The sequence below is a fragment of the Pogonomyrmex barbatus genome, unplaced genomic scaffold, assembly GCF_055798465.1.
Source record: "Pogonomyrmex barbatus isolate J1 unplaced genomic scaffold, ASM5579846v1 scaffold9, whole genome shotgun sequence".
In the NCBI taxonomy this organism is placed as follows: Eukaryota; Metazoa; Arthropoda; class Insecta; order Hymenoptera; family Formicidae; genus Pogonomyrmex; species Pogonomyrmex barbatus.
Genome location: NW_028297193.1, coordinates 8,309,420 through 8,331,731, shown reverse-complemented (window position 1 = coordinate 8,331,731; position 22,312 = coordinate 8,309,420). Strand labels below are relative to the sequence as shown.

Genomic DNA, 22,312 nt, shown 5'->3' with positions numbered 1-22,312 from the left:
CGAGCAACTACTTTATCCTCAAAAAGCCCTCTCTGAACTTCCACTTTAGAACAGAATCTACATTTTTCTTCTACACAAGGGCGTCTCGAAAGACCATCGGCATTACCGTGTATAATCCCCTTTCGATGAGCAACATCAAAATCGTATTGTTGTAACCTTTCCATCCAGCGAGCCAATTGTCCCTCCAAGTCTTTGAAGGACATCAACCATCTCAAAGAAGCATGATCAGTTCGAATAGAGAAACTCTTTCCATACAAATAATGATGAAAATGTTTCATCGAATCTACCAAAGCTAATAACTCTCTTCTTGTTGTGCAATAATTCCGCTCAGGTTTGTTCAAAACCCGACTATAATAAGCAATGACCCTCTCATAGCCGTCCTGAACTTGTGAAAGTACCGCCCCTATTCCAAAACTTGAAGCATCCGTATCCAAAATCATCTTTCCTTCCCCCTTCGGAAAGGAAAGAAGAAGTGCAGACGTTAATGCCTGTTTTAACCTCAAAAATGCTTCTTGACATTGCTCAGTCCATTCAAATTTAGTCAAATTCTCAGTTAACTTAAACAGAGGCTTCGCAATTGAAGAAAATCCCTTAACAAATTTCCGATAATAAGAGCAAAATCCAAGAAAACTTCGGACCTGTTTCTTATTCTGAGGAACTGGCCACTCAGTGACCGCTTCAGTCTTCTCAGGATCCGTAGTGATCCCGGCAGAAGAAACAACATGACCCAAATATTTTACCTGTCTCTTAAATAAATCACATTTCTTTGGGTTAACACTAAGTTTCGCAGTACGAAATCTCAGAAGAACCTCTCTTAAATTCTCTTTCATTTTCTCAAAGGTTTTGCCAAATACTATCACATCATCTAAATAAACCAGGCAAATTTTCGAAAGTAAACCCCGTAGCACCCGTTCCATAAGACGTTCAAAGGTAGCCGGGGCATTACACAGACCAAAAGGCATCACAACAAATTGCCATTCCCCACAGAAAAAGCAGTCTTTTCCCTATCTTCGGGACGAATTTTCAGTTGCCAATAACCACTCTTCAAATCCAGAGTAGAAAACCAGGCATTTCCCGATAACTGATCAAGAAGATCGTCAACCCTTGGTAGCGGATAAGAATCTTTTTTCGTAACCGCATTCAATTTCCGAAAATCAATGCAAAATCTAAGAGATCCATCTTTCTTCTTTACCAAAAGCTGGAGAAAGGGCTTGAAGATTCTTCAATTACCCCTTGTTCTTTCATATCCTCCATAATTTTTTCAACTTCTGAACGCATATGAATTGGAATTCTCCTAGGAGCCTGTTTGATAGGACAAGAATCCATTAATTCAATTTTATGTTGAAGAACTTTACACTTTCCTGCAACAGCTTGCTCCGAAAACACGTCACGAAATTCTCGCAACAATGTAGCGAAAACTATTCTCTGATCTTCCTCCAACTCTCGGGAATTATTATTAAAGAATTCTTCCAACTCCGCGGGCACAGCTTCGTCCTCTTGCTTAATTCGACGACAAAAATCTTCCCTATGACCTCCACGGAGAAGATTCTATAACAGTTTGCATCCCTATTCGTGAAAAGAAATCCACGCCCAAAATACAATCCTCTCCAATATCGGCAACGAAAATCGGTAACTCTAAATCAAATCTCCCTAACTTTATCTTAGCAAATATTTTAAAACTAATCGGGACTCTTTCCCCCGTAGGATATCTCAAATTTTCTTCCTTAGCTGAAAAACGCTTCCCTTTTCTCCCTATAAATTTACTACTCACCAAGGTCACATCGGAGCCCGTATCCAATTTAAAAAAACAATCTTTCCCATTAACAGAGCCTTGAAAAACAAAATTTCCTGATTTTTCACACCCTCTCTCAAAACGCCTACAAACACCTGGGGCATTTCTTCCATTTGTCGAGCCCGCCCCTGTAAGTTCGACAAAACCTATTTTCCCTGCTGTGAAACAGAAAGTGATGGACACTCGGAACGGAAGTGCCCTTGTTTTCCGCACTGCCAACATTCCTTTTTCTCTTGAATTTTAAAATTCTTCTTTTTCTTAAAATTTAATCCCCTCGTTCCAAGAGATTCTACTTTGAACCCGTTCAAATCAGGATTGCTCTTATAATTCGAGCAATCTTTAACCTCCTTAAAATTAAAATTTCTCCGCTCTTTTAAACAATTCTCCCTAATAATTTTAATAGCCAAAGTTCTTTCTACCGCGGCCCTCAAAGATGTTAACCCTTCTAGCTGCAATGTCTGTTTAACATTCACATCAGACAATGCAACTACAAATTGAGAACAAGCAATTTTGTCACGAACTCCAGGAGAACATTCAGGATAAGCTAATCGAGATAAACGCTCGATATCCGAGCCTAATGCAGCTAAATCTTCTCCGAATTTCTGTTTTCGATTCGTAAATTGATAATAATAATTTTGCGAGGATAAATTTTCTCCAAAACGTAGCTCTAAACGCGCGACCAAATTTTCAAATTGAGAGTTCTCAAAATCCGTGCCCCCTTCCAAATTCGCACGCGCTTTTCCTCGGAGACATGACGCTAATACAACAGCCTTTTCCGCGTTTCCCAAATTATTCGCCCGCGCAATTAAATTAAACTGCGTAAGATATTCGCGCAACGGAACACTACCGTCGTAAATATCGAGCTTAAGTTTCAAGTCGGAATTAAAATTTGAAAAAGGAAATGACTGGCCTGATATCGGACGTTGCGAAATCTCTTCCTGCGGATCGGGCATTGAAAATGTTTCTGTCTCTCGACGAGCGCGCTCCTCCCTCAGAGAGCGAAGCTCCTCCAGCGTTAAGCGAAGAATCTCCTCCAAGTTCGGAGACGCCTCCGGCCCTTCCGCTCGAGTACAGGCCCTTTTTCTCGCAGAGATTACTCTCCGACTTTTCGCCTCTTCCTGTTCAGTTCCCGTCTCTTCTGTTTGTCGCTCCGCCATTATCTCTCACACACACACACACACACACACACACACACACACACACACACACACACACACACACACACACACACACACACACGAATCGAAAAAATTCGATCCCGGACGAGCCCCCAAAATTGTCGCGTTCGCGGCGTTACTTCCCGTGATCGCGATACTCGGCGGAGCGCTCTCGGAAAGGAAGAACACTGTTTTAGGAAAGACTCGCTCTTTATTAAACCAACGGTACAGAAACGCGTCCGGCCACCGCAGAATCTGGCCGTCAAATCTGAAAAACAGTCGGAGAACGACGCGTTGCCAAGGGCCGATCTTCTATTCAAACTCTTATCGATTGATATTGATTATCTTTTAGCAGCGCCGAACGGAATACCGCACGGCCGCAACAATACTATTAAACAAGAATTAAATAAAATACAGTTAACGCAAAGTACAACAAACGAAATACAATTATCGCAAAGCGTTTCTAAAGAAATACAATTAACACAAAAAATTAATAATATTCAAACCGAACAAAATAAAAATGAGCATTCTCAAAATAAAGATCAACATTTATATCCAGAAGTTTTACAGTTAATACAAAATGCTTCAAACAATGTTATGGAAATACTAGTCAATAATATTCAGACGGAAAGAAATATAATTAAATGTTCTCAAAATAAGGAAAATCAAAATAAAGAAAATTTAGAAAATAATTCTACCAGAAAACGTTATCAATACGAATAGGATCTGGACAATCGTGCTGTAAAGCATCATCGATATCAACAGGATTTAGAAAATAATCGTGCTATAAAACGTCGTCGATACGAGCAGAACTTAGAATATAATTATATTAAACAAATATATTGATACAAAAGAAATTTAAAAAATCGTGCTAAAAAAGTGCATCAATACAAAAAAAATTTAGAAAATAATTGCACAAAAAAGCGAATACGTTATTTAAAAAATTTTCAACATGAACGAAATAGACAAAAAGAAGTAAATTATGATCGGAAATGGTTATATAATAAACGATATTATGAAAAAAAGAAATTGAAATCCACTTTTGTTAAAAATAATAATCGCGATATTGCCAAAAATATTATTAAAAAGTATGAAAAGTTTTGGTCACGAAATAATAATTAAGTTTCATAATCCTAAAGCTATTGAGGAGATTTATAACAAACTTGATATTAAAAATCACGTTGAAAAACGATTAGAAGCCGAAAAAATCGTACGTTGTTGTATGCATATTCGAGACAGTTATGTTCGCAATATGTATAAAATATTAGCTTTACTAAAAAAGAAATTAGAAGTATACTTGCTATTAAATGTAAAACAATTGATAAATTAGTGCATAAATTAGGTGCATTTTGTGGCAAATCGAGGCATACAACTTCGTCTGAAAATTATTTTATCGATTTTTGTGTATCGTAATATTACTTTATCACAATCTCTGGAATTAAAAGATCAAAATACAAATGTATTATCTTTACTAAAAGGACGAACAAAAAAATCATGATTATGTAACGAATTATGTAAAATTCATGATCCAATTCTAATTGATCATTATGAAACATTCCTCCAAATAATAAGTACGTGTACTTTCAAGAGAATACCGGAATTATTAAAAAATTCATAAATATACAATAAAAGAGAATTCAAATACGAAATTGGGTCACACACATATTTGTTACATTGATACAACTCTTTGCAAAGCGATGTTTCTTCCTGTTTAATTGTTATCACCTCATTTCCCATTGATGAGATATTTTAAACAGTTAGTTTATCATATGACAAATTTCTATGAAAAAAATGTTAAATTTAGAGAAAGCTTTAACATCTGCTGATTTAGATACATTAAATTAAATTATAACTTTGACAAGAAATAGCAAATCGTATGTACAGACATCAATATATTGATACTACTTTGAGTGATGAGGATATTATTTATAAATATAAAAACGCGTTTAAAGCTTTAACTAAGCGCTCCATGGACACACCTCGATATGTTTGTGTATCATGTGAGAGACTTTGTTACAAAAGAAATATATCCGCAATTAATAAGTTTAAAGCACAAATAAATATTCCAGTATGGAGAGATTTAATGACATAAATTTAATGATATAAAGGAACAAAGGATTTAATGATATAAAGAAATAAAATATTAATTCACAATATATACTGCGATTATTGCGAATGCAAATTCCGTAACGAATTAATGCCTGCATATTACGTTTTAAATAATCTCATTGTTCATGATGTACCCGAAATAATAACATCTCTTAACATATTCGAAACAATTTTCATACAAAGAGATAAGGCATTTCAAACTGTTGTTAAAATGGAATTGTTATTAACAAAAAATTACCTCAAAGGCAAATGATACAAAAAGTAAAAGGTAAAACTTCTCATTTATCACTTCCTTTACAAGAAATGTGGAACAAATTATGTAAGGATACCGATCCAATAAATATAAATCATGAATTATATATTTTAGTTAGAAGTATTTCGACAAAATTCAAGATTATTTGGAAAGAAATGTTAAAAAGTTAAAAAGTTAAAAAGTAAATGTTAAAAAAGTATTTGATGCTTTAATATGGTTAAAGCATAACAATCCTCTTTATTGTTATATTATACTGCCGAAAACTCACGATACATTATGTTTAGAAAAGTTGAATAATTTAGAATGTCAAATACAAGAAGCAGAAAACAATGATGAATTTGTTTTGAATAACGATCACAAATTATTGAGTCCAAAAGGTACAAGGGAAGAAACGAACAATAACGTAGAAACTATTTTAAATAATCAGTACAAAGCAATGTTAATTCAGATTGTTGATGACAGTGATGGTCATTATGATATACCATTATATTATTTATCCTTTATTTGAAAAAAAAACCTCGTGAATCTCTTAATAACTTATATCAAATGTTAAAAATTCAAGATTTGTCCTTAGATAACTGTGAAAAATATTTAGATCTGTTGTGTTTCCCAGATTTATATCCCTTTGGTATTAATGGACAATGTCAAACTAGATCAATTAAACTTCATGATCATGAATTTATCAAATGTCGTTTAAAATCAAAACATCCACAATATAGATTAAACCAACAATATTTATTTTATTTATTAAATAATGCGAATATGCGTCAATTAAATCGTGATATTTATCATAAATTGAATATAACTAATTTGCGAGACCGTTACACGGCTTCAGAATATTTAGAAGCAAAAAGATTTATTAAAATCTGATTTAAGTACTATTTTTTCTACTTTAAGAAATACAATATTGGCGTAAACCAAGAAGTGATTTAAATTGTATGATGCAACATTACGGTTCTGCAACGTGGTTTCTAACATTGAGTTCTAGCGAGTATATCTGAAATGATTTTTAAACTGAATGCAGATCAAAGAACGACATCTGATAGAGTCATTAATACCGTTACGTCAGATAAATCGTTACTACGATTGTATGTGGAAAAGGAGGTACTGGCAAGAGTTTCCTGATTAAAACAATTAAGTGGATAAAACAAAATCTTAACAAAAATACTGCCATAACAGCATCCACTGGTATAGCATTTAATATAGATATTTTGACAGTTCACAGATTACTGCAATTACCTGTTGAACATGGTCATACTCCTAAATATAAACAATTATTTGACCACGTTTTGAAAATTATACGAGCCGATTTCAAAGATATTATTCTTATAATAATTGATGAATCAATGATATCAAATTTAATTTTAATGTATTGTCGCGAGCGCCGAGAACGCAATCACGCTCACCGCTGACAAAGCGGATTGCGGCAAGCGATACTTTATCCGACGAATTATTATTTTACCAAGCGATAGCGATTACCAACGCTACCGTGCTAATCGCGCAAATATTGTGTAATCGTTCCACGTGAAGCAACTGTTAACCGGGTTGCGCGGTCCTTACGCGGAAAACCGCCGCGCGACCCAGAAATATACCGCGAACGCTGACAAACATGTTGATGACACGGCAAGGACCGGCCGCCTGAAACAGGATAAAAACGGAAGACCGATACTAGGAGAGGACTCGTCGAGATCCGCCGTGCCGTCACGTCTGTCGCGGTCCGAATTAAAAAGGACAATCTGTATCAAGTGTTAATAAAATTTATTGAAATTAAAACGAAGTGGTGAGTGCTTCCTCCCCGCCGACTCCTTGACCGATCCACCGAAACGACCCGCACAACAGTATATACATTTACGACTATCCGAAATATTCGATACTACTGACTATGATGTTGGTTTGGTCAAAAGCATATCCTTTTATTTGAAGATTTGCTTCAATTACCTCCCGTACATGAAGATCCTGCTTTTATACATTTATCAGATGAAAATATTCGTAAATATCTTGGTTCTTTAAGTGCTACTATTCTATGGACAACTTTATTTGACAATGACGAATTGACGATCAATATGCGCCAACAAGGAGACTTATGGATCTTACCGTGAATTATTCTCGAGAATTCGTTTATTAACCAAATCTGATTGTGAGATTCTCGAAAAAAGAAAAATATCTTTTAAGGGTAAATCTTTCGAAGAAAGAGTAAATGAATTGTGTGATTTTATTAATAATTTGCCATCTGATACCGTTGTTTATTGCCTACTTGTCATATGTGTGACGTTCTTAACACTGCAATGTTAAATCGTATTGCTTCAAAAGAAATATTATTAATAGCTGAAGATACAATTGATTGTATCATATATGAAAAAAAGGGTAACAAAGATAAACAGATAACGATGATAATAATACTAAAACAGCTGGACTTTCAAAACAAATTATAATTAAAATTGGAGCGAAAGTTGATAAGACGCAATATTGATGCTAATTTGGGCCTTGTAAATGGTACAATAGCTACAATCATTTCAGTTGTACAGGATACAATCACTGACTGTAGAAAAGATAAAACTTCTTTTATCATCTGGCTTGGAATATTTTGTTGAAAGAGTGAATGTTAAGTTTCAAATGATGGATAGAGCATATGTTATTAGAAAATTTCCATTATCCTTGAATTATGGTATCACTATTCATAAAAGTCAAGGATTAAGTTTGCAAAACGCTATTATGGATATAAGTAACTCCATTTAATTGTGGTCAGATTTATATTGCTTTATCTCGAGTAATGTCTCTGAATGGATTACATTTAATTAATTTTGACCCTTCATCCATATTTGCTAATGAAGAAGCTATTATAGAATATAATCGGTTAAAACGAATAGAATACAGAATCAGAATTGATTACTGTTTCGAAAGAGCATTATCGTAAAGTTAAAGATGTTCCATGGATATTATTGTAAACAATTATTTCTGTTTAAGAGTCAGATCAAAAGGCTCCCTCAAAAGATACTAAATGGATTATGTATGGTTTTCAAAATATAGACAAGGTTTCATCTTATGAAATGCAGTATTAAAAAAGTTTATTGCATTTACAAGTTATCAGAAAACAGTTGTTACATTACGATAAATTGAATGTATTAAATTTACTTACACATCGATATGAACATGGAATGAACAATTTGGATACCTATGAAATACGGAAATCTTTAGGAGAGAATTTTTCGGTTGCTATAAAACAAGACGCATTCGAATTTCTTACAGCTGTTGTATCCCAGATGGGCTACGATGTTAATTCGGGTTCGCCTAAAGAGTTGGAACTTCCAGCAGGATCAAAGGAACGGAGGAGTCCTTTTGAAATCACTAACACATATTTTCTTTTATTCTGATTGATTTATTTTAATAAGAGCACAAATATTTGATATTACAATGGTTATATTTTACACACACGATTAAACGTCGTCGGGCGGCTCGGCGCGTCTCGCTTTACTCTGACGGCCGACGACCGAGTGTGATACTTGAATTGCTGATAATACGGCTCGCGTGAACTTCGCGACAGGATTCGGTAATATCTCGCATGACTTTTATAATTTCGATTTCTCTGACTCCGCCTTGCGTAGCCGATTATATAGACTAGTCGATGCCCGATCAGCATTCTAATCGATTGCATCGATTGATCGCGTGATATTGATTGATCAATATCACGCTCGGTTCGATCAGCAAATTGAGGAATTTGCTGATAGACTTTTCGCAATATTCTCGCGCGATGCGTTTCTGCGGTCTTTCGAAAGACTGATCGCAATTTTGGCGATAACGCATTTGTATCGTCTTTCAAAAGACTTTTTCCGAAATTCATGCGGACTACTTTTGTTGCCATGCGGACTACTTTTATTATTAGTTGTAGATCTGGCTCCCCTCCTCCCCATTAGTAAAAGAAAACGGAGGTACGAGGTTTTCGCTTTTACAAAAATTTCATCCCGATACATTTTTTGTTATAATCGTTTGTTTTAGAATCGCGTACTTTCGCTTCTTCTAAGCGCGACCTATACGTAGTTCACTATTTTTGCTTAGCTCTACTATTTGTTTAGTAGTGTTTCATTGTTTTTTATTTTTCGTTACAATTATTATTGTTATGATAGCGATGGCTATTATTAATGTGCTGCTTATTGATATGGGGTATACAAAGTCTTCTTGTAAAAAGAGGGATATCTCATTAATGTTTATTTCATTATTTATTTTGTTTGTTAATTCTGTAAGGTCTATCGGGTTTTGTACAACTTTTAATTTAATTTTTGCTGCTTTGTTCGCTTTAAGGGTTTCGCTCAGTATGGTAATGTTATAATCTAGTAGATAAGTTTTTATTTCTTTTCATGGTTGGTAATTTTTAATTTTATTATCGTCCGCTGTAACTATTTTACAATTATTTGATAATATTATTTTTCCTGTATTTGTAATAGTTTTACGCATTTCATTATTATTTTTACATGAGATTATAATAATTTGTTTCGCTGGTGTAGAATATAAGAGTGTGAGTTACTTAAAGCTATCCATATGCTATTTTTTATTGATATATATTTAATTTTACAATTTTTATAACGGTTATCGGTTTCTATATATATATATATATATATATATATATCTATTTCGCATAATGAATCGGTCTTAACATTGCTAATTAGGAAAATTTCGCACAAATAGTTTGCATTTATTTCCTTACATTGTCTTAATTTTTCGTGAGTCAATCTTGCATACGTGTGTCTGTCAGTATCTAAGGCTATCAGTGAGTTGTTAATTTCTATTAATGCGAACATGTTTTGCTTATGTATACCGGTAATAGTATTATGTTTAGTATTTCGTATGTTGGAAGTGAAATTAGCGGGAAATGTCGGATTGTATAAATGTCTGTTTTGTCGCGCTCATCGTCGTTACTTTTTCTATCGTAGTCCAATCCTCTTCCTTTATTTTAAATGGGAAATATAAACATTGAGGTATTTGTGTTGTTGCTTCCTTAAGGTTTTTTATTATATCTTCAAGTGATATTAGTTGCGGATGTAATATTTCACTTTTTATTGCAGTTAGATATTCTAGTGTGTTTTCCGCGTGTTGTGTCAATTCGTCAAGTAATGCGTTGGTAATTATAAAATGTTCCTTTATGTTTTCGCTATTTATTTCCACTGTTATTGTCGTTTCTAATTTTTTGATTGCATCAGCTAAAACGTTTTCGTTATTTTTGATTTTTTTCGTGGTTGCTTATATGCGCTATCGTCGCATTTATAATTTTAATTTGATTTTTTTATTATGTGCTCTGTTGTTTGCTGTTTGTTATGTAGGATATTTAATTGTTCGTTGATTAATTTTCTGTCATCATTGTCCATTGTTCCAAATAGTGTCTTGCAACAGTTCCTATTCTATCTATCAGTCCTCGTTTTGTTTTCGTATTTTGTGTTTTATACAGAGAGTTTATTCTTTTCGTTAAATGTTTTAATCGCTGGTAGTTATTTTCAATTATGTTATTATAGTTGTGACATGACCCTTTGTTTGTAAGTTGTAGCATAGTGCATACGTTTTGTTTTAAGAAGTTGTGTTTTAAGAATGTATTCTTCTATTTGCTCTGCTTGTTTTTCGATTAGTGAAATATCTATTCTTATGACTATTTTCCAGAATGAATCGATTATGTTCAGTTTTCCTATTTCCTATTTTTCCTATTTCCTCGAAGTATATCCCGGGGTGGTGTTTGAAGTTCTCTATTTCAAATGGTAATTTTTCTTCTTCTTCCATAGCTCCATTGGTTATCCATATCTTTATTCTGCAATGTTAAAATAAAATTTCTTATTTTTGAAGAGTTTGCAGTTAGGTTCGCAATCGGTGTTCGAAATCGGCGTTTCTTTTTTATCATATTCCCTGGCATAATATTACCTTATTCTTATTTCGCTTTCTTAGTTAAAAAGATTCTCCTTTGGACCTGTTGAGCTTGCTTTTCATAATATTTATCATTCTCCTGGTGTCTTTTTTAAAGATTTTTGTTGGTCTATCTTTTTTATTTTTATCAGTGTTAGATATTCCGTGTGAGCCTTCTAATATTTCATCTTTTTGCGATGAGCCTTTTGACTGATCTCATCAGTTATCGAAACGTCTTTCTCGCCTTCAACATGAGCTCTTGCGAAAATCATCCGATCACGACGCGTTGCCGTCGGTGTTCGATGACGGTGCAACGGCGGAAGCGTCGTTTGATAACGACGAGTTTGACATCGAAGTGAATGATGCTGAAGTCAACGAATTTATGGATAACCCTGCCGCTCGGATGCATTTCCGTCGCGTGCGAGAGTGATTGTGGATTGTTAATCGTTTTTATAACGATGGTGTTTTCCACGTCGGCGAGAATTCTATATGTTTCCAATGATCCATCCGGTAGAGTTATAGAATTACCGTGGTCTGTAGAACTCTACGAATTACTTATTTGCCTGAAGCAATTTTGGCTGATGTGGAGATTGATACAAAAGATGATCTGGTGGATGATCCGTTGGAGGGTTTGAGCCAACGATCTGGACGAGGACGAGCTTTCCGCCCCCGCCGGGTAGCCCTTAAGACTCAACTTTTGTTACTTTTAGTTTTTTAGTGTAGTGTAGTGTAGTGTGCTAGCTATTAGTTTATTTCTAATATATGGATTTATTATTGGGCGCTATTATCTGGATCTGCTGGGGTCTTTCTGTCGGTAAGTCCCACTGTTTTTCTATTATGATTTTTTATTATTATGCGCTTTTATTCTATCCTTTTTTAATTTTCGACGAACTCTTTGATTCGATTCGCGTGTACGTTTATTGTTCGGCGGCCCATTTTTATTTTATAATTTATGTCGCCCGTTTTTTCTAGAGTTACATAGGGTCCGATCCATAAAGCGTCTAATTTTTTCGATCGCCCTCATCGAACTGTTTCGTCGTGCAATAGGACTTTGTCTCTCACTTCAAATGTGCGTATTTTTGTTTTTCTATCATAGTTTTCCTTTGCTTTTTGTTTTTCCTCTTTGACGCTTTCTTTCTTTTTGATTCGCAGCTTGTATCCTTTCGCGGAGTTCCTGGGCATAATCATCGTACGTGTACGTTGATTTGGGTGAGCTGGTTAGAGCCGTAGGTAGCGGTGCATGGTGCCCGTAAACCAGTTTGAATGGCGTGAAACCCGTAGCGGTGTGCGGTGTCGTGTTATACGCAAACATTGCATACGATATCCACTCATCCCAGTCTGTCTGATCGTCGTTAATATAATGTCATAAATATTCGGTTAATGTCCGGTGTGATCTTTCAAGTGCTCTGTTTGTTTCCGGATGATTGTTTACAATTTTTGTATTTTTAATAATTTACATGTATTTTTAAATAATTCGCTGGTGAAGTTTATTCCTTGATCGGTCAGGATTTTATCTGGGATTCCATATTCTAATATGATTTTTGTCACAAACCCTTTTGCTATTGTTATCGCCTCTTGGTTTTGTACCGGTATTCCTTTGCTAAATTTTATTAAGCTGTCCTGGAATGTCAATATATATTTGTTTCCCAATGTCATTACAGGCCAAAGTCCTACGATATCTAACACGTATTTTTCAAATGGTTTTGTTGGTGTATTAAAGGTTAGTATTAAAGGTGCTTTAAGCGCGTCGTTGCAATTTATTCTTCTGGCAATGTTCACATTTTGAGATATATTGTTCAACATCTTGTTTTAGTCCTGGTCAAGTTGTGGTGTAATCGTATTCTATTTATTGTCCGTTCAACGCCCTGGTGTCCTCCTACAGGTGCGTCATGGTACTCGTATAATATTTGTTTTTTCTTCTTCTTTGTATTGTTTTTCTGACGCGACGTCGTCAGTTTGTTGTTCTTCTGTTATTGCCGCCACGTTACGGCTTAATGCGTCAGCGTTAGCGTTGGCTTTCTCAGCTTTGTGTATTATTTCATAATTGTATTCTTCCAACTTTAATCTCCATCTGATTAAACGTGAATCGGGATCTGTTACATTGAATAACCATATTAACGATAATGGTCAGTAATTATTTTGTCCCGTATAAGGTCTGAAATGTTTTACTGCCCATACTATTGCGAGTAATTCTTTTTCAGTTGTGTTATAATTTTATTCCGCTCGTGATAATACACGGCTGGCATACGCGACGGATCGGTCTTGACTTACCTCGCCTTGCAATAAGACTGCTCCTATTGCATAATCCGATACATCCGTTAGGAGGAATTCTCTAGTAAAATCGGGATATTTCAATATCGATGCCGTCGTTAATTTATTTTTTAGCGTATCAAATGCATTTTGCTGTGTTTCGGTCCACTCAAATTTCTCTCCCTTTTTTGTAAGTTTTGTTAATGGCTTTGCAATTCGTGAGAAATCTTCGATAAATTTTCTATAGTATCTGGCTAATCCAATGAATGATTGCACGTCTTTTACCTTTTTGGGCGTAGAAAAGTTTTTTACGGCGTGCAATTTTGATGGATCTGGCGAAATTCCATTTTCAGTAATTATATGTCCTAAATAGACTACTTCTTTTCGTAAAAATTCGCACTTGTTCGGTTGGAACTTTAGATTGTTCTCTCTTAATCTTTGAAGAATTAATTTTAATCTTTTGTTGTGTTCTGTAAGGCTAGGACCATATATTATAATGTCATCGAGATATACTAAACATTTAATTCCTTGCAAACCCGTTAAAATTGAATTCATTAGTCATTGGAAGGTTGCAGGTGCGTTGTTTAAACCAAACGACATTCTATTAAATTCGTAATGACCGTATGGCATAGAGAATGCAATTTTATTTTTATCTCACTCCGCCATTGGTATCTGGTGGTAACCTGATGCGAGAACTCTAATGTCGTGAAGTATTTCGCGTTGTCCAGCTGGCCAAGTATATCCGTTATGTTGGACAACGAGAATGAATCTCTGATTGTGAGATCATTTAATTTTCTGAAATCTATTACAATTCGTAATTTTGTTTTTTCTGAAGCGTCTGTCTTTTTCGGCACGACTAATAGTGATGCGTTCCATCGGCTGACGCTCGGTCTGATAATTTCCTGCATTAGCATTTCTTGAATTTGTTTGTTTATCTCGTCTTTATGCTTTATGCAGGTAAACGGTAAGGTCGTACGTTTTACTGGTGACGAATCTATTCGTACCGCTATTTCGTACTTAATTTTTGTTGTGCACGTGTCTCCTTCTAGATGAAACACGTTATTATATTTGTGACATAATTCTAGTACAGATTTTCGTTCTTCTTTATTTAAATGTTCTGTGCGTAAAGAATTGTTTATTTGCTCTTCTCGAGAGATTAATTTCATTTTTATTTCTTATCTGTATTGCGTTCACAGATTTTTGTGTTATCTTTTTTTGTATATCTGTCTCTTCTGTTAATGTTACTTGTGGTACTTGAACGATTTTTTCTTCTTCTGTAATATTAAGTATACTTTTTGGACATATGTAATTTCGTTCGACTAGGCAACATCCAATAAAAATTTTAGGTATCGTTTCCTCTGGTTTTGTCAATCTGATTATGTTTTGATTAGTCGTGACTTGCACGATTGTTTCACTGCGCAGCCCTAAAGTTACGCGTCTGTATGGGTAAAGTTTGAAATTCGTATTTTTAAATTGCACAGAATATTGCCAAATGAAATCTGCTAAGATCGCGTCGTATTCCATAGCGCATTATCTCATACTATACAGGTGTCGTATCTTTTTTCGCGACAGTTGAACCATAATATGTGTTTTGCCCAATGTTATTATCTCATGTCCTGTTATGCTTGTTAGCTTAGTTTTCTCCTCGTAGATTAGAACGTGATCTAATAAATGTTTTAATTTTATTATTGTTGCTGATGCGCCCGTATCAAACAGGAAATTTATTTTTCTACTTTTGGTTTCTGCAATCGGTAATGTAATCGCGTTTAATTCGGTATTGACGAGCGATGTCCCTTTGACGTGTGCCACGCGATACTCTGACGCGGACGCGGGACGGTCGGTTTACTTTCTCCGGTTTTGCTCTTTTTATTTTTAAAGTTCTTCGCGAGATTTTCTCTTCGCGAATTCGAAAAAATGTTTTCTGAATTTTTTTTGGTTTTCTGTTCAGTGTTCAACATTCTTGGCGCAAATGTCCTACCTTTTTGCAGTAGCTGCACTGTTTTTCAATTGTGTTTATTTGTGATTGTCCTTCTGGCTTATGCAAGGTGTATCTATTTGTGAAACGGCTAGTCCTGCAATTGCGCCCATAATGACCGATTTTTCCGCATTTCTCGCAATGCGGACTTGATGGATGCGCTTTAAATATTGGCCGATTTCTATTTGCGTTCGAGTACTAGGTCCTCGCGTTTTTTCTTTCGCGATTGCTCCTGCGATCGCTTCCTGTATTGTTTGGTATCGCTGCGATCGTACAATCAATTTAATCTCTTCGTGTAACCCGTTCTGGTAATTGTAAAGCGCCTGCTCTTTTATATTTTCTAAGATCGCGCGTTGCTACTCGACTGTATGGCTTTTACCTTCTTCCATGGATTCGTATAATTTCATGGCTATATTGTCTGTTCGTTCAACCGAATTCTTGCGCGCTCTCGTTTGGTTTCTGTTTGAGCGAGTTAAACTCGAGTTGCAAATGTGCGGTGCTTCGTTTGCTCAAAAACTCCTTTCTCAATTCTCGTTTTAATTGCTCGAAGTTTACTATATCTCGCGTACGAAAATCCATCTTGGTCTTGCCTTTGAATTTGCAAAGGATGGCTTCCAATAAAGAGTGTTCATCCGCAGGATGTATATTTTTTTATAGCATACATGCTTGCGTTTAGAAGTACACGCGTCCTCGTGACGCGCTGTCGATCTCTGGGATCATGTTACGCGCGTCTTTCAGTGTTAGAAATGCCAGTGCGTTTCCTGGTTGGTTTCATATGTCCTGATACGAACGTCCGTAAGTTAAATCTAACGAGTGCGGCAGAAAGTCTTGAGATACTCTCGCTCGCCCATAGATCATAGATAATTGTGCCTGCCGGTTTAATCCGTTCACTTGTACGTGGAGATCGCGTATTTTGTCCATTAATTCACGAAGCATGATATTTTCGGGCTGTGCGTTAATTGTGACGCGGCGATTTGTTCGATTTTCTTGTGGTCTATCGACTAAATGCCGTAGTTGCAGGATTTCATTGTCGATTTCGTTCTGTTATTCAGCGGGTGAGTGGGTCATTTCGTTTATCAATGATTGATATATGTTGAAAGAGTTAAATATGCTTCCGTCTCGTAAGTTTGTTTGTATGTGTTTGCGTGCCTGTATGTGTGTGTCAATGTGGGAGTCGGTGTCGTTTAATGCGAGCAAGCTATAATCTTTTTCGTCATACCGAAATTCGCGCTCGGTTATAACGTGAATGTCTTCGTCACTTTTGTAATACACGGCGCACGTTATCACGTATTTCCTTTAGCGCATTTCTCACGGTATTTATCGCGGTGATAGTGTGCGGAAATTCTACAGAGTTGTTTGTTGGCCGCGATTTTGGCCAAGTCGCATACGCTAGGCTGTCCTTCGCTGCGGACATTCGCTTTACAAAGTATAGCTTTTCTGACTTACATTAGAAGACAGATTAGAAGACAGAATACGCTCGCATGGTCGCTGCTTGTGTTGGTGTGTCAATTGGTTGCGCGCAGTAGTGCGTGTCGGTGAAGCGTCCTCGCTGCCTGGTGTCGATGTACACGGTCGGCGTTGATTGGCTTTCGGTGCTCGTAGACTCTCCAGTCGTTGCTCCGCTGCCACTGGACGTTGTCGTAGGTCGGCACTCTGCTGACTTTACACTACACTGATACAGTTTCGTGGGCGGCTTATTTTTTGATGAGGCCTTTTCCGTCCGCCTGTTTTCTACAAGTTTTATATTTTCGGCTTATTTCATATATTCGTATATTCGGAAATTTGATTCTCCTGCCTGCAGCTTGTCATCTATTGCCGTCTTATTTCGTTTTGCAAAAATTTTCCTTCCTTCTTATGTCCGTAATGTGCGTCGGAGTTTACTCTTTCGATTCTGCTGGCTTGATCAATGATGATCCTCTCAAGTTGTTGCTCTTGAGAGATGGTTTTGACAATCCCACCGCTGCCACCAAAATGTTGTATCCCGGATAGGCTACAACGATAATATTCGGGATAGTCGGGTTCGCCAAGCCTAAGGAGTTTGAACTCCGAGCAGAATCAAAGGAACAGAGAGGTCCTCTTGAAATCACTAACACACACTTTCTTTTACTTTGATTGATTTATTTTAACAAGAACACAAATACTTGATATTACAATGGTTATTTTATATACACGATTAAACGTCATCGGGCGGCTCGGCGCGTCTCGCGTTACTCTGGCGGCCGATGACCGAATGACACTTGAGCTGCTGATAATATGGCTCGCGTGAACTTCGCGACGGGATTCGGTAATATTTCGCGCGACTTTTATAATTTCGATTCAGAACGACTTATAACTTCGACTCCGCCTTATGCAGCCGATTATATAGACTGGTCGATGCCCGATCAGCATTCTGATCGGTTGCGTCGATTGATCGCATGATATTGATTGATCAGTATCACGCTCGGTTCGATCAGCAAATTGAGGAATTTGCTGATAGGCTTTTCGCAATATTCTCGCGTGATGCGTTTTTGCGATCTTTTGAAAGACTGATTGTTATCGATTTTGGCGATAACGCATTTGTGTCGCCTTTCGAAAGACTTTTTCCGAAATTCATGCGGACTACTTTTGTTGCCATGCGGACTACTTTATAACTACTTTTATTATTAGTTGTAGGTCTGACTACAACACAGCTCTCTGTACAAAACATGATTATATACAAAATCTAGTATATCATCAAGTTATTGCAACTTGTCGATGCAATTCATGTGGTGATACAAAAGTTACTACTAAAAATAACACTTTTCTTTCCATTTCTGTTAACAATATAAAAAAGAAAAGTTTTAATATTAATGATCTATTAAAAACTACATTTTCATTACACTGGCGTCAATCATTTGACAAATCATGTGAACATTGCGAAAGAAATGACATGTTATTTAAAAATGAATTGGTTTTAACGAAAGACATACTTATTATACATTTAATATCATTTTCTTTACAGGATAAATTAGTAAAAATATCACACAAATTTAACTTGTGTGCTGTACCAATAACTAAAATACTAATAGCTGGACAAGTATATAAATGCTATTTTTTATCATGGGACTTGTATTGAAAAGGGTCATCATACGAACATGTAGAGAAGGAAGATCTAGCACTTGGTTTGAAATTGATGATGCGCAAGTTATAAAAAAGCAATGGCCTAAAGTTGCTAAAGATATTTATATATTATTTCTACAAAAAATGGTTACTAAACATGTATACAGCAACATTAAGCAAAATATTATAGTTATATTTAACAAAAATATTGTTTATATAAAGAAAATGTCAATTATATTTATTATATAAAAGGTAGGTTAAGCATAGGCGCACTTCTCAAACATGAAAAGATGCTTACAAAATGCATGATGTCATTAAAAAATTACCTTTTTAAAAAAAGGTAAAAAAAGAGTGTCAAGTATAGGGGCGCGTTTGTAAGAAAAAAGAAACTGTTATAGCAAGTTAAAAAATAGAATCTGACAATATTTTTTATTTTAAAGAAATAGAACAAGAATAGAAAGTGATACGTATCTTTATTTTACTCTAACTCATGTGATAGTAGTTTTAATTCTTTAAAAAAATTACGTTACGAAATTGCCATATAAAATTAAAAAATAAAATCTAAGTACTAGTATCTTTGTACTCTTTGTATTCATTTTGTTGAAGTCTTCCTATTTTAACTCAAGTGGTATTAGTTTTAATTAAAAAACAAAAAATTTGTTTCCACATTGCTAACTCAACTCAAATGATATCATTTGTATAAAAGATTTGATATCAATAAGTGGCGTCAAGTTATATAATCCTACTATATCCTACTATAAAAATTGCGTTATTAAACCCAAGTGAATATAACATGACAAAATGCGCGTAATATTATTTTAAAAATGACTTTTTTAAAAAAAGGCAAAAAAAGAGTGTCAAGTATAAGGATGTGCTTGAAAAAAAAGAAGAAACTATTGAACCAAGTTAAAAAATGAAGAAACTGTTGAACTAAGTTAAAAAAAGAAGAAACTATTGTACCAAGTTAAAAAATGAAGTCTAACTGACAATATATTATTATCTTTTACTTTAAGGAAATACAGTCTAAGTAGTACATATCTCTGTATCTTCATTGAAGAATTTCTTTACTCTAACCAATGTCGCAGTAGTTTTAATTCTTTAAGAAAAGTTATGTTACGAAATTACCTAACTCAATTCTAGTTGTGATTAAACTAAAAAATAAAATCTAAGTGCTAATATCTTTGTATCTTCATTGAAGTCTTTCTATTCTAATCCAAGTGGCTAGTTATAATTAAGAAAAAAAAATTGTTTCCGCATTGCCAACTCAATTCAAATGATATCATTTGTATAAAAGTTTTGATATCAATAACTGGCGCCAAGTTATAATCTGATTTGATATATTACTATGTAAAAAAAATAAAAGTAGTAATATCTTTAATTTAAAAATAATAAAAAAAAATAATTATACGTATTCACTTATTCGTATTCTTTTTAGAGGTTTGAGCAGCATCAAGTGCTTTTACATAAAAAATTTTTTTTATTTAATTAAAATTTTATCATTTATTTTGTAATTTACTTTAATTCTTTGTAATAAAAACTTAGGTTGAGTAAAACAATTTTTTGATATATTTTAAAGCTAAATAATTACTACTTAGATTAGAATTACACTTAGATTAGAAAAGAAAGAGTTGAATGGATAGAAAGATATACATATTTAGTTTTTATTATTTTTAAATAATGATACTACCACTTGATTGACCTTTTATTTTTTAAAAATAATGGTATATTAAATTTTTTTATACAAATGAAATATATAATTTGAAATATATAAGGTGGACTTTTAGCTCAATGTTTATAGGACTATAACATGGCGCTAATTATTAATATCAAATCTTTTTATACAAATTTTATACATTATTATAATCATTTGAATTGAATTGGCAAGGTGGAAACAAAATCTTCTTTTTAAAGAATTAAAAGCTAATATCATTTGGGTCATAATAGGAAGACTCTTCATTGAAAATTCAAATAATGAATTAAAATTACTACCACATGGATTAGACTCTTTAATGAAGATACGTACTACTTAGATTCGATTTTCTTTAACGCAATTTTTATAGTAAAATTATAACTTGACTCCAGTTATTGATATCAAAACTTGTATACAAATGATATTATTTGAGTTGAGTTGGCAATGCGGAAACAATTTTTTTTTTTTAATTAAAGCTAGTATCACTTGAGTTAGAATAGGAAGACTTCAATGAAAATACAAAGATACTAGCATTTAGAATTTATTTTTTAGTTTAATCACAACTAGAATTGAGTTAAGTATGGCAATTTTGTAATATAATTTTTTTTTAAATTAAAAGTACTACCACATTAGAGTAAAGAGATTCTTCAATAAAGATACAAAGATATGTATCACTTAGGTTTTATTTTCTTAAAATAAAAGATTCTGTCAGTTTATTTTTTAAATTAACAAATAATACATATCATTTGAGTATATATCACTTTAGTAGAATAACGCAATTTTTATAACAGGATTATAACTTGGCGCCAATTGATATCAAATTTTTTATACAAATGATATCATTTGAGTAGAGTTGGCAATGTAAAAACAAATTTTTTTGTTTTTTTAATTAAAGCTAGTACCATTTTGGTAAGAATAGGAAGACTTCAATGAAAATACAAAGATACTAGCACTTAGATTTTATTTTTTAGTTTAATTAAAGCTAGTATCACTTGAGTTAAAATAGGAAGACTTCAACAATGAATACAAAGAATACAAAGATACTAGTACTTAGATTTTATTTTTTAAGTTTATATAGTTTTATCACAACTAGAATTGAGTTAAATATAGCAATTTCGTAACATAATTTTTTTTAAAGAATTAAAACTACTACTACATTGGTTAGAGTGAAGAAATTCTTCAATGAAGATATAGAGATATATACCACTTAAGATGCTTAACTTGTATTTCCTTTAACTTGGCACCAGTTATTGATGTCAAATCTTTTATACAAATAATATCATTTGAGTTGAGTTAGCAATGGAAACAAATTTTTTTGTTTTTTAATTAAAGCTAGTACTTGAGTTAAAATAGGAAGACTTCAACAAAATGAATACAAAGAGTACAAAGATACTAGTACTTAGATTTCATTTTTTTAATTTATATACTTTTATCACAAGTAGAATTGAGTTGGATATGGCAATTTCGTAACGTAATTTATTTTAAATCACATGGGTTAGAATAAAGAGACAAGTCTTCAATGAAGATACAGTGATACATATCACTTAGGTTCTATTTCTTTAAAATAAAAGATATTGTCAGATTCTATTTTTTAACTTGGTACAATAGTTTCTTTTTTCTTACAAGTGCGCCTCTATATTTGACACTCTTTTTTTATCTTTTTTTAAAAAGGTAATTTTTTAATAACATCATGCATTTTGTAGTGTTAAGCATCTTTTCGTGTTTGAGAAGTGCGCCTATGCTTGACCTACCTTTTATATAATAAATATAAATTGACATATAATTGACATTTTCTTTATATAAATAATATTTTTGTTAAATATAACTGTGATATTTTGCTTAATGTTGCTGTATACATGTTTAGTAACCATTTTTTGTAGAAATAGTATATAAATATCTTCAGCAACTTTAGGCCATTGCTTTTTTATAACTTGCGCATCATCAATTTCAAATCAAATGCTAGATTTTCTTTCTCTACACATGTTCGTATAATGACCTTTTCAATACAAGTTCCATGATAAAAAATAGCATTTATATACTTGTCTAACTATTAGTATTTTATTAGTATTAGTATTTTAGTTGTCGGTACAGCACACAAGTTAAATTTGTGTAGTATTTTTACTAATTT

General features: G+C 33.9%; 1 protein-coding gene and 4 pseudogenes across 6 annotated transcripts in view; 4 read left to right on the top strand and 1 right to left on the bottom strand.

Annotated features, from left to right (window-relative positions):
• The window catches only part of MFS9 (major facilitator superfamily transporter 9), a 514,330-nt gene that overhangs the window by 307,966 nt on the left and 184,052 nt on the right, over positions 1-22,312 (bottom strand). The gene's annotated exons all lie outside the window — the stretch shown is intronic.
• LOC148934626 (uncharacterized) lies at positions 2,690-5,491 on the top strand (annotated as a pseudogene).
• LOC148934625 (uncharacterized) lies at positions 5,490-7,105 on the top strand (annotated as a pseudogene).
• LOC148934624 (uncharacterized) lies at positions 6,330-8,682 on the top strand (annotated as a pseudogene).
• On the top strand, positions 17,971-19,856 carry LOC148934623 (uncharacterized; annotated as a pseudogene).